Genomic DNA, 12,585 nt, shown 5'->3' on the forward strand with positions numbered 1-12,585 from the left:
ATTACCAAATAAGTCTTCAAAAGTGTGCATTTGTACAACCTGTAACTTAAGTATTACAGAGATTTGCCAATGGCAATGATGAAAGCAATTTCCACAAACAATGACTTTCTCTACAGTGCAAGGCTGCAAAGACACAGCACATTGTGAGTGTAAATGTTTAGTAGAGAATAGTTTCTGAAAGGAGTCTGTGTGCAGTCTAAACACAACAAACGGCCTCAACACAAGAACTTAAGGATTTCCTTTACAGCGACGAACCAATAGGCTTGGGTAGTGATGAAAGCTCTTATGAGGAAAACCTCAATAAAGAATAGCTGCAACCATTTATTATATTCAGTGCCATGTGTGGTGACTACTGTGCAGTCCATGCAGACTCGTATACGTTCAAGGTAATTGATGCTCTTGGGGCCTGTGCTGCTGTTGCTATTCTGTCTAATGGAAAAAATATGTCTCTCAGCAGTCTTCAGCTCTCGTGAATTTGATGCTAAGCTAATAACAAAACAGCAACATACCCTATTATTACAATCAAATGATGCATTCAGCACATAGCCGTTTAAATGTGCGCCTCTAACCTCAGTAATTCTGCTGTGCGTGCTTCCTTTCTATGATGTTGACCTGTATTAACTGCATTAGCATGTCCTTCCTGGCCTGCTCCCCTTTTCCTCCCTTACATGCTAATTTTTCATGCTTCTACACACAGACACACAAATACATACACACAAACCTGTGCTGCTGTGTGGGTTCCTCCCATGCAGTTTCCGTAGATTCCTATTTAAAACAGACAAGCGGGGTTCATGGTGTGCCAAACTGGCATGCGCCCTGGGATAATGAAAGGCCATGCTATGGTTTTCGTTGTTGATTAAGGATTATTCTGCTAGACAAACAAGCTACTGTTCAGCCATGTGGGAACATGTGAGCCATATTTCATTCTCAAAGACAGGGCCAGATCTGGTCTTGTAATGTTCAGACTGGGTTGTAATCCATTCATAACTGTTGTCTATATTTCATTTTTACTGACTACAAGTGTGTGCTAAAGATGCAGGTGTGCTCTCATTATAGTTCACAATCAATGCAGTGCTGTTGCCATGTGATAGATGATTCTCTGTCATTTTTCTGGCCTGAAAACAAACCACTAAAAGCATGAATACAGCACGTGCACGCGCGCGCACACACACGCACACACACGCACACACACTAAACCTGTCACTGAAAATTTGGGAAAATTCAAAATCTAGTGTCTGTGCTATTTACAAGTTGGAAGGTTCACAGTTGATGCTGGTTGATGGTGTTTTTAAAGATTTACAAGTGCAACAGCAGAGAGTAAAAAAGCAGATTAAAGACAAGACAAAAATAAAAGTTAAAGTAGATTAGCTTGGGTTTGCCCCTCTTTGAATGGAGGGTTAGATGTATAATTATTGCTGAGGTAAACTGACACACATCCAAATACACTCATTAATTGCAAATATTTGGCAACTTGTACAATAATTAATTTTGGGCAATTTTGACTACTTCAGGGATGAAATCGTTTAATAAAACTTAGTGCAAATTAGGGCAAAATATGACCATGTGCTAACTATTACAATTGTTGTTACAGCTACAACAGTAATTCCACTTTAATAGAAGCTAGTCAGAGTCACCTTAACTAATGAACAGGATCCCCAAGGTCGGCTTAAATAGGACATTTTCCTAAATAAATACCAATTTTTGGTATGAAATGAATTTTGGCAGGAGTTCTGTATGCTACACCAAATACACATATCAAGGGAGCATGTGGGCAAAGCTGGACAACATTTCTTTATAGAGGGAAATAACCCTGCTTACATTTCTCATCCTGTAGTCCACAATCACACTTGTGCCAAAGCATTTATTTAGATTTTTATATTCAACTTTGTATATACCAAAGCACCCAGTGGTTAGGAAAGATTCACAGTGCAAATTAAAGAGGATTGAGGCCTTAGTAGCACACTACCTCATTGAGTTTCCACCCTTCTGTCTATTTTGGCCTTGCAGATGCTTACACAACTAATAGTGGTGAAGTTCTTCCAGCAGCATATTTATTGTAGCAAACTGCACCTGGTGCAGGAGTTGAATTAAGTGACAAATATGTTCCCAGGCTGCACATTTACTTTAAACACTGTATTGGTCATTTAAACGAATGCCAGTTTGAATTTTCAGCTGAGGCACATGTGAATGATGTCAAGGAATGCTGTTAAAAATCAAGTATTTAACATGAAAGTGACTGTTTCTCCTGGTTATCTGTCAAACACTTCATGTAAAACCATTTCTGCTGCCACCATCAATCATTCTAAACTTACCTGAGACATGCACGGCAGGGGTCAAGAAGACAAGTGTAGTAATGCGATGCAAATGATCACTGATGAATGATATTTCCAGCACACAACACATACTTACTGTGGCACTGTGTGACAGCTGAAGAGCCGTTAGTTGCCAGTATGAAGCGACCTTGTCCAGGTTTCACCTTCATTCACAGACACTAAATCAGATGACATATTCATGTGTCATTACTCATCACAACTGGTATAAGAAATATCTTGCTGCTCATTTAAACACAGAACAACATAGTGCTGGATATTCAGTGGCCAGGTGCAAGTACTTAAAGAAATCCTCCTCACTCCCTCTATAGCTCTGTAATTACAAACATACAGATAGTGTGCACACACAAATCTGTGAGAGGACCAAAAAGCTTGGGAGACAGCAACACACACACCCGCATGCATATGCACGCACAAACACATGTGCGTAAACACACACACACACACGATGGAATGTATTCAAATTCTCACCCAAGAAGATATGATGGAAGATATGTGGAGAAGTTTATTTCACAATCATGCTTCTTTACAGTACGTTAAACCATTACAATGACATTTGCTGTTAGACGCTAAAATCTGCCAAACCCAAGTCAGTTAATAGTCGTAAACAATAATTACTTTTTTCTTTTAAATTCCCACATTAGCTGATATAATTTATGTCACAAGAAACAGCAAATGGACCATACTTACACTACATTTAACACTCTCATCCATACATCGATGGCAGAAACTCATCTGCATAGTGCCAGGCAGCCAATCAAACACATTCATACAGTTTGAGCAATATGAAAGTTCATTCATCGTGCACACTTCAAGATCAAAACAAGTGTGTTTGCAACACTGGAGCAAAAACCCTCCTATGTGAGCTCAAATTCCCAAAAGGCTGTATATTACTTAAGAAATAATGCTCGATCCTACAAATCAACTACCTGAATTGACAAATATGACTGTAAAACCACAAACTGGGAAAGGCATAGTTCAACTCAACATTACATTGGGGAGGTTGCTGAGGTTTTAGAGGCAATAAGCCAGAAAAGATTACTGAAATTCGCCACCACAATGATAAGACTGTGAGTAAAGCCAGCAGGAGACTCCTCCCTGTGTGTAGCCAACGGCCAAAAAAACCAACAGAGGGCTGACACTTCCAGTTGGATTAAAGAAGAACCAGTGTTTCCAATTATGAAAATAGGTGTTAATGCTTGCAGCTTCCTTGAGCGGAAAGTATTCCTCTGCTCGAGGAAAGACAGCAAATTGTGGGAACATTTATCAGGTAAATGTTTGTTGATGTCAACAAATATGTTGTTATGGTTACAAAATGCACTATTTCACAGTTTATCTCTTCTCTGGCTCCCCTGCCAAGTTAGGAAACACAGTTTATCCGTCTTGATTTTTGCAGCCACTTTCAAACATGATTCCATTTTTAAAAAAAAGAAAAAAAAAAGCTAGTGATGATTGGTTACAAAGCTGTCACTTGAGCAAGATCTGGAGCTGCGTCTAATCAAATGCACGTGTACAAAAATCAGATAGGCACGATTGGATCTTATGGACCAGAAGGGGGCTCAGCCAGTCTGTACTATTCAGTATCTAAAACTCTTAAAGTGCGTCATAATTATACCAAAAGCTAAGCAATCATTCAACACAAAAGGTTGTGCTACCACAGCACTGTGCAGTCACATTAACACACCCTCTCTCACACCCTGACCTGTGCATCCACAACTCCAGCACAGCATTACAGGTGGGACCAGCAGTTGGACCCTGCCAAGCCTAGTGTCTCATGAAGAAACGGAGGTGGCCGATAGAAAGAGAGGCCTTAGGGACTGGGACAGCGGCATCATTATGAGTCTTCAGGATAAATAGCTGACCATTAATGCAACATGGCAAAGCGTGGCCAGTTATAACCCAGTCGTGTCAAACGGGCGTTAGACAGCGCCCGACATCTCAGCTGGTATACAGGAAATCCAGATAAATACATAAACAAATATGAGTGTTGTAGTTGGCAAGACAGCGCTGTTTGAGAATACGGCTGTATATTTGCACAGCTACTTGAAGCACCCTGCATGGTTGGCTATTGAGTGTCTATGTGGGTCTTTCATGGAGCCAAGTGAGGCTGAATGCTGGGTTTGATGATCAGGAAGGCAATTGCAATGAGCCACACTTCAGCCCAAAAATGTTTAGCCTGTCAAAATATAGATTTGATGCGGTCTTTTCATCAATGTAGATCATTAATCTTAATGGTGATGATTTACGAGCTGTTGCGTGCGCACATGGCCTGGCACAGTCATATTCAATCACACATATACAGAATGACATGTATCGGTATATAATACCTGATCAGTGGGATTGTGAACTGTGCACATTATAATTTAATTCTTTAAAGCTACCAATGTCCTCTAAAATGAGAAGTTTAAAAAAAAAATATATGAAACAGTCATTCATATTTCCAGTAAAAAAAACTCCCATTTACTTTGGACTAATGTGAAATATTACTGTCAACAGTTGACATGACCACTCTATTTGGAAAAGAATAGTTCTAGTTTTGGGTGATCTTGATGGATTATCAAAAGAAACAAAGATAAATAAGAGCTGGTGTTAAGTTCCTTTCCCACAAAGTAACATACCTTGCACTTGAAACGAGACAAAAAGCTGAAAATCATTCTGTGTCTAGGCCAAGCAGAACAATAAGTTGTGATTTGTTAATTTGTTGCAATATGAATGCCTTTTTAAACACTGCATCAGTCATCAGGGTACAAAGAGGCTGTAAAGTTCATGCTGAACCCTTGATCACAGCACACACAATATCTCTATTGACCCCTGTGAGTAGGCTTCAGTTTCCCTTTAGTTCTTGTATGAAAAACATGACAAGGTGAAAAAGGGAGAAGCAGTCGAGGTTAGAAACCATTTAAAATAGGAGCTTTGGTGTCAGATCGAAGAAGTGGAGTCCCTCTCCTCTAGCTGAATTTATATAGGGTGTTGTAAATCATATGGAGGAGCTAGACGTCAACACACCCTGAATATCCCAAACTATCTCCAGGTCAGATCATCTCTCAGCGGCACAGAAAGCATCGCTGAGTAAGAAGTGAATCGTGTAAATCCCCATATTTATATCACACACTCAACGAGAATAAGAAGATCAGCGAATAAACGCGGCGTGTCAGAGCTTTTGCTGACCCCAGCTACATAATGCTGGCCCTATAATTAAGAACAGATCACACTGAAATGGAATATCGGGTCTCTGATTGTGGTTGGAAGAAAAAGCACATGACTCAACCTCCTCTATTTACCAATAAAACATTTAATCATACACTCAAGTATGTTTCTCCTAACAGGCGAACAACGCACTTTATCAGGGTTTGTTCTGTTTGTAAATCTGTCACCATGTCAGTTTTTTTCTCCTTGCCTGAAAGCCTGAAACCTCAAAAGGACAATACATTAAAATCAGAATCTTATATTACCTCATTTAGATTTGAGTTGTTGCACACAAGTTCAAGCACGAGAAAAATCATACTTGCAAATTAAATATATTCTGCTCTGAAATTACTTTAAATTACACTTAAATGTGCAAAGTCCTGATAACCTATGATGGACGCTGATGACTCCAGGATCATATGTACAGTACCGGTATTTATGTGTTTGTACTCAGCGTCTTTACACTCCTAGAAGACACCCTCCCTTTCATAACTGATCTTTAGAGACATATTTATAACTCCTTGCACACATGCATAGACACACATTTCACTTTTCTACTTAAGTATGGTGTTAATAATATAAGGGTAAGGGGACAACTCCTCCCTGTCTCATCTTTCTCCCTTGGTGAAAAGAGGCCTCCTCTCCCTGCAGCTGGATTAATGGTGAACATATGTTAGGAGGAGGTCACTATCTTCCAGTGGCAGCAATTTAGCATTAAAAAAGGAAAAAGTCACTGGAAAACAACTCGGCTCCCACTCCATCGCTGCGGTTTTCACTTAAGCCCGCTGCCCTTCTCTCTTTTAACCCAGAGTGATTTCCTTCAAAAACCCTTTTTTCATGGAAACAGAACATCACTTTCAATGTAATTTCATGTCATTTAGTTCTACCCTACACCATTCTGGCATGTGTTGCATTCCAGTTATGAAGATTTACTTTAAATTTCTCTGGTATGACACAGAAACAACTGGTACAAACACCCAACCGACTGTAAAGCTCATTATTTCACTTACAGAGGTCATGCCAGGTAATTATTATGCTCAGTAGTTGCTAAGCTCTGGTTTCACACAGCAGGAACTCTGGATTTGAGCTCCCATTCCACTGCTTGCATCAGTCGATTAAATCCTTTGACATTTAGTCAATCACATTTCTGCATAACTGATGAGAACAAAATAGAATGAATGGTGTTTTATGATACAAAAGAGATGGGTTTTTTTTATACTGCAGTACTGAAATTGCAGCCCTTAGACTTTCCACTCAGGTCTTCATGGTTAATTTCTCTGCGTGATGTAAAGACAACAGAGAGGGAAAAGAAACAGGATAAATGCGTTGCCTTTTCAACATTAATAGTGGACAGCATGCACACACATAAATGTATATCCTCTGTGCATGAATGGCATCAGCATGAACACTTAGCTGTGTGCATGAGTGAAGATGATTTGATGATAATCTCTGGTAGTCTAGGCTACCGTCACGAAGGTACGAAAAGCTGCCAAGGACGTGTAAGGATCAACACCGAACCAGAATATATAAACCCGCTCAATGTTCCCCCCGCCACAGGAACTGTGGAGAGAAAATACGAGTATAATCGAAAACTGCAGTGAGGGAACAGAAAAGCTTGAGAAGAGATTTAAAGGGTGGGAAAGCCAGCAGCACGTGGCCAAGAGTGTGCCTTGCATGCAACTGCTTCCCACCCACAGAGTCTCCAACGTGCTGTGTTGGCTGGGACTTGATGAAGAAAGTTCAAGTTGACACTGAAGGAGTACCACAGAGACAGAGGAGATAAATTTTAAAAAAAATACCCAAGATCTATGCGGCAATGCATCTCACACACACACACACGGCTTGGAAGAGAAGATTTAGGAACCATTAAGCAGAAGAGGATATTTCAGAACAGCCACAAAAGACACGCACTGCATAAAGCAGGACATTTGTGTATAGAATAGCAACAGGAAGGAGAGAAATGTATTGAGAAAATAAAACTCTGCCATTTAGTTTAAAACAAATGTGAGTAACAGCTTAAAAAACAGGTTTGTGTCCCGCAGATACATTCAAACCTATATGGAGTATGGACATCAACGCTCATGAAAAACCTGGACTCTAGCTTGTACAATAAACAGCAACCGGTAGTTTGTTACAAGAAAGTGTGGGAGCTCAAAACAATATCAGATTGGCCAGAAGTAAACTCTACCGTTGGTGCTGCAATTAGTAAAAAAAGACAAGAGATGATGGTGACAGGAATAAAGGCCTGTGGGGGGTTATTCTATATGTGGACTGTGGGGAAGGAGCCCGGGCCTGACCTCAGCTGCCGCTATGGAAAACAGCCCAGCAATTATCCAGGATGTATTGCTGCAGTACTCCAAAGACTCAGCGGCCTGTCGTTATGACCTCAGGAAAACTTTTCTGTTATTTCACTGTGGCCACCCCACGTCACAGCGCAACTCTTCTTGGAAGGCTGCAAACTTGTCGCAGCCCAAAAGACATGATGTCAGGAGGAAAGAGAGGTTAGAGTCTTGGGCAGCCTCCATACAGTAGTCAACACGGGCTGTAATATACATGCAGAAGGTGCTAAAGACTAAAAAAGCAAAATCAATGAAGAGCAGATTAAAATAATGCATTTTCACCTGAGCATGTAAAGCTTGTATTTATGTCATAAAAGCCACACTGTAAAGGTGCTGCCGATGATGAGAACTGGTCACAAGACAGAGAGTATCAGGTTTATCTGACCTAGCTTTGAGGCTGCTGACAGAGCTGATATTGCTATGTGACGCCCCACATAGACATAAAATTTGCCACATCTGTGGCAAGAATGATGTGTGTTCTGGAGAGCCATTATCATGTGTGCTGCGAAAAGCAGTAAATTGGATGACGTCATGGATAATAAGTTTGCAGACTGGCACCGGTGGACACTTCACAGACACACCTGTCCACAGCAGCCAATGCCTTGGTGTCAGAATTGTGGGATGCGTCAAATTTATCTGTTTTTTAAAAGCTGTTGGCTGAAGGAAACTGAATGATGTTATGAGAATCAGACTGGAACCAATTAAAAACGTTTCAAACCAGATCAAAAGGAATCTGTTCGTCAAGAGTGACATGAAAAACACAGTACACGCAGATGGGAAAGACATCTTTTTGCATCCTTGAGGAAGCTGTGTAGACCAAGAGGTTGAGTATTACCTGATTGTCTTGTTGAGGACAGGAAACAACCTAGTTCTGCCATCCAAACAGCACTTTCACTCACCAGACTTTTTAAAAATATAACAGCATAAACGCATTTGATTTTCAAAAGAGAGAGACAACGATTCATAGTGATGATCCAGCCCACTGAACACATATGGGCCTACAGGACACCATCCAGCAGTCCCATTATTAACATCAGTCCTCTGTCTAAGAGAGGGAAAGAGCTGGACAAAGACACAGGGCAGTTCTGTTCCTGTGGTGGAAGCATTCAAAACTCTGTGCAAAGAAGATACACACACCCAGAGTGCAGTAAACAGATATAGCTGTCTGGTCATTTTTTTTACTTAATGGTCCTGCAAATAAGAAACAGAGACACAATCATGGCAACCGAGCAATGCAGAGGAAATAGAGAGAATGTATCATCCAGTCAGGATATTTCATCCATTGGCTAAATGAGGCAATAGAATCCACATGACGATGGTCTTGATCTGATCTGTATCCTCGTGTGCCCTGAAACACTCGGACACATGGACTTACATGCTGCTGATTGAGATGGATATGAGTGCATTATTAGTAAAGTAGGCCAACAGTGTATCGTGTCTATAAATGCGTTCCACCCAAAAGTTTCCTTGCGAGGACTGGATGAGGACAGATCCCCTGGTACTACTGAGCAATGACATCACTTTCAAAGAAGAAAGAAAAAACAGCTGTCCTTTAACATCATTTTGAGTTTTGGACAAAGACGGTGTTAACAGTTTTAATAATGCTCTAATTCCCTGTGGATCTTTTAATAAAGTAACAAAAGAGCATCTGAAAATCACGCAGTTCATAAACGGAGGCTCTGAAGAGTTTCCCAAACTGAGATTTACACTGTCAGAGTAACCGTCATTCAGTTGGAGACTCTTCGTCCACACAATCCCATGTTGGACCACAACGATGTTTGAGCAATGCTGGCCACGAAATCTCGCAGCCTGAAAGCGAAAAAATCGCTTGCCGGACATACTTTTGAATCCAAGACAAGGTCAGGGGCAAAAAAAGGTCAAGACCGGTTTCATCACTTTCATGGAGAGTCTTCTTCACCACAAATAACCAGCTGTTCATTGTGAAGGTTGGGTAAGTCTCCTTCTTATTAAGCTGCAGTGTTTCGAAAATACAGCTGTAGCTGCCAGTCATATGATTTTAGACGGGTTCTCTGCCAATAGCTCTGACAGCCTGACAGAGGTGAGGATTTGTTGGTGCATGCAGATTTTGCTATGAACAAATTTGAACTGCAATTTGAAAAATCCCCCTCTAGCCATTTATCACGCGCCTCAAACCTGATTTCTGACTGAAAAGTTGCATATTTTGAGTGTTTATATGATCAAGTCCCTGCATGGCTCTAACGTCATTTTAAATCCGACCTGTTCATTATAGCTGGCAGCTACCTCCAAACTGCACTGATACCCAAGAACAGCAGAATCTGCGTATCCTATTATTTCCTTATCCTATTAAGAAGAGACAAGCAGCAAGACGACCGAATGACAATTCAAACTGACGAGTGTGGGAATCATTTTTATATTCTAAACAGGATTTCTGTTTTAATGATGCAGTAGACGTGGCCAAAATGTCATACACAGCCACATAATCAAAGTTTTTTTATAAAGAATTACAGGCTAGGGAGAGCATATCTTGAGTTGAATGACAGAAGGTGGAGATTTATTTCTGCACAGGTTTATGCAGCTTCAGTTTGCATGGAACATGAACCAGGGAAGTAGTGGCAGACAGTATGTAACATAAAGCACCAGGACTTCTTGAGGTGCCCTCAAAGTTATTACAATCGAAGCTTGATGAGGAGGTGCCACGTAGATTATTCTGCATTTGTAGGATATCAAAAGTCTCTCTTCAGCCTGCACAATTTATCAGAGACTCAATTTAAGTTTCTTTTTTGCCTCTTTTAAAAGACATCTGACAGGTACAATTCATCTTATGAAGGCTATCCTGACCACTAGACATGTACCATATGGACACGACAGGTCAAAACACATCACTTAGCCTTATCTGTATTCGTCATAAAGGAAAAACATTGAATCGGTTATATGTCACTGAAGCGTCAACAAAGTCTGCAAGCGCTTTCTTAGTAACTCAGCATTTCAGATATAGCAGCTGTATCAAAGCACTATTGAGTAATCCTAACAGGGAACACTGAGAGTTCACTATTTTGAGGTGAGAGTCATGAGTTTTATGCTCATGAAATTTTACAGACTGATTGAAGAAGTTAAAAAAAAATCATGGACACGAAGGAAAAACCTTTGTGGAACTGAGCTGAATCAGCTGGCTCTGAGCCTTCCTGGTGGGGCTCTGCAAGGCCAATCACCTTGCAGGGATTAGTGTCAATTTTAAAAGTCTCTTTTTTCACTTCAGTTTCCAAATGTGAAATCATGAGAAGCAAAATCAACTTTGCGCACGCACAATGTCGTGCTTTTGGTGGAATGGATGACACAAGTACAGAGAATAAATCAACACAGTTGCTTCTCTGTTTAGAGAACTCATTAATGAGTTGGAGTTTTAAAGTTTAAATATTAAATCCGCTGTAAAAAAAAAAACAACTGATGGATTGATCCCTGGATCAGTTCAATACTGGATTAACTAGCATTTAATTGATGATTCTAACATATTTAATAAAACATTACATTTTTAGGGCCGCTGAAGAGATTCAGGAAATCAGTGTTGATTTCCAGTCTGTACGTTTACCTTGCGATGAGAGCAGAGCTGTGAGCCAGGGACACACATCAACATTTATACAAAACATAGCTACAAAAATAAATGTGCCTGCGTTGTTATTTGTCTCACTGTTGATTAAGCTCTGATTCAACAAACACACGTGCTGGTCATTAATTTTTCTGAGCTCAGGCTCAGTCAGCCAAAATCAGTCAGCCAGTCAATAGATAATAATATTATCACAGAATCAAATCTAATAAGCATGATTGTTAACATCATTTACACACAGTGATGCCTTCAAAGTCTTTTAAAGGTCAATTATTCTCATCCACGAGTTAAAGCTTTGGCCCCCTACTCTGTCTCACACACACAAACACACACGCACTGTAAATTCTTTTTGTAGGCGCACACACCTGCATGTAACTTCAATGGTTTCCAGCTCATATGTGATTCCGCCTTTGACATTTCCTTCCAAAATCATTTAATGCTTGAAGGACACACTAAAGCCAGTAAAAGACAGAACTTTTAACGTAGGGCAAATGCTGTCAGTTGCATTCAGTCAGTTCAGTTCAGCGTGTTGGAGATGTGCTAGTTAATAGATCCTTCTGAAACACACCCAGCTTAACGGAAAGAAGGCAGTGAAATCTAAACATAAATCAGTTCATGGGTTCAGTCTAGGGATAGAGTACAGTTCACGGAATTGGGATTGTAATAAAATCTCCACAATGCACGCACACACACACACACACACACACACACACACACACACACACACACACGCACACACACACACACACACACACAAAGAATGCCAAAATGTGGTATGCTGTAGAAAAGACAAACCATGCTCCATATACTGTGAGCTTTACTGCTCTTGGCTTGTGTTCTTCGTCACGCCCTTTATTTTAACATGCACAATCAATCACTCAGCTGCCTGTCACCTCACTGGGCTGCTGATCTAATGCACCAGTGTCAACGCAGGAAGGGTGACCAGGCTCAGTAAATGTAGTGCGCTCTAGGGTTACATCACACACTCCCCTCTGATGGTGGGCCAAGTCCGTCTTTATATAGTGCACCATATATCTGACAACTGTCAGCTAACACCCTCTGCATGTATTGAATTACACATGCATTTTTACAATATATTAAAGTCTCATTTTTATCTTATTAGCACCTTAAATCTCCAGCCCTCAGT

The 12,585-nt window shown here is 40.5% G+C and overlaps 1 protein-coding gene across 3 annotated transcripts in view; it reads right to left on the minus strand.

Annotated features, from left to right (window-relative positions):
• znf469 (zinc finger protein 469) overlaps window positions 1–12,585 on the minus strand; it is a 143,157-nt gene that overhangs the window by 95,383 nt on the left and 35,189 nt on the right. The window contains exon 5 of one of the 3 annotated variants that reach the window (XM_029841167.1): window positions 2,410–2,491. The exons of the other annotated variants lie outside the window; for them this stretch is intronic. The gene's annotated coding sequence lies outside the window, so the exon portion shown is untranslated. The remainder of the gene's footprint in view (window positions 1–2,409; window positions 2,492–12,585) is intronic. 3 annotated transcript variants of the gene reach the window in all.

The sequence above is a fragment of the Takifugu rubripes genome, chromosome 9 (assembly GCF_901000725.2).
Source record: "Takifugu rubripes chromosome 9, fTakRub1.2, whole genome shotgun sequence".
Taxonomy (NCBI): domain Eukaryota; kingdom Metazoa; phylum Chordata; class Actinopteri; order Tetraodontiformes; family Tetraodontidae; genus Takifugu; species Takifugu rubripes.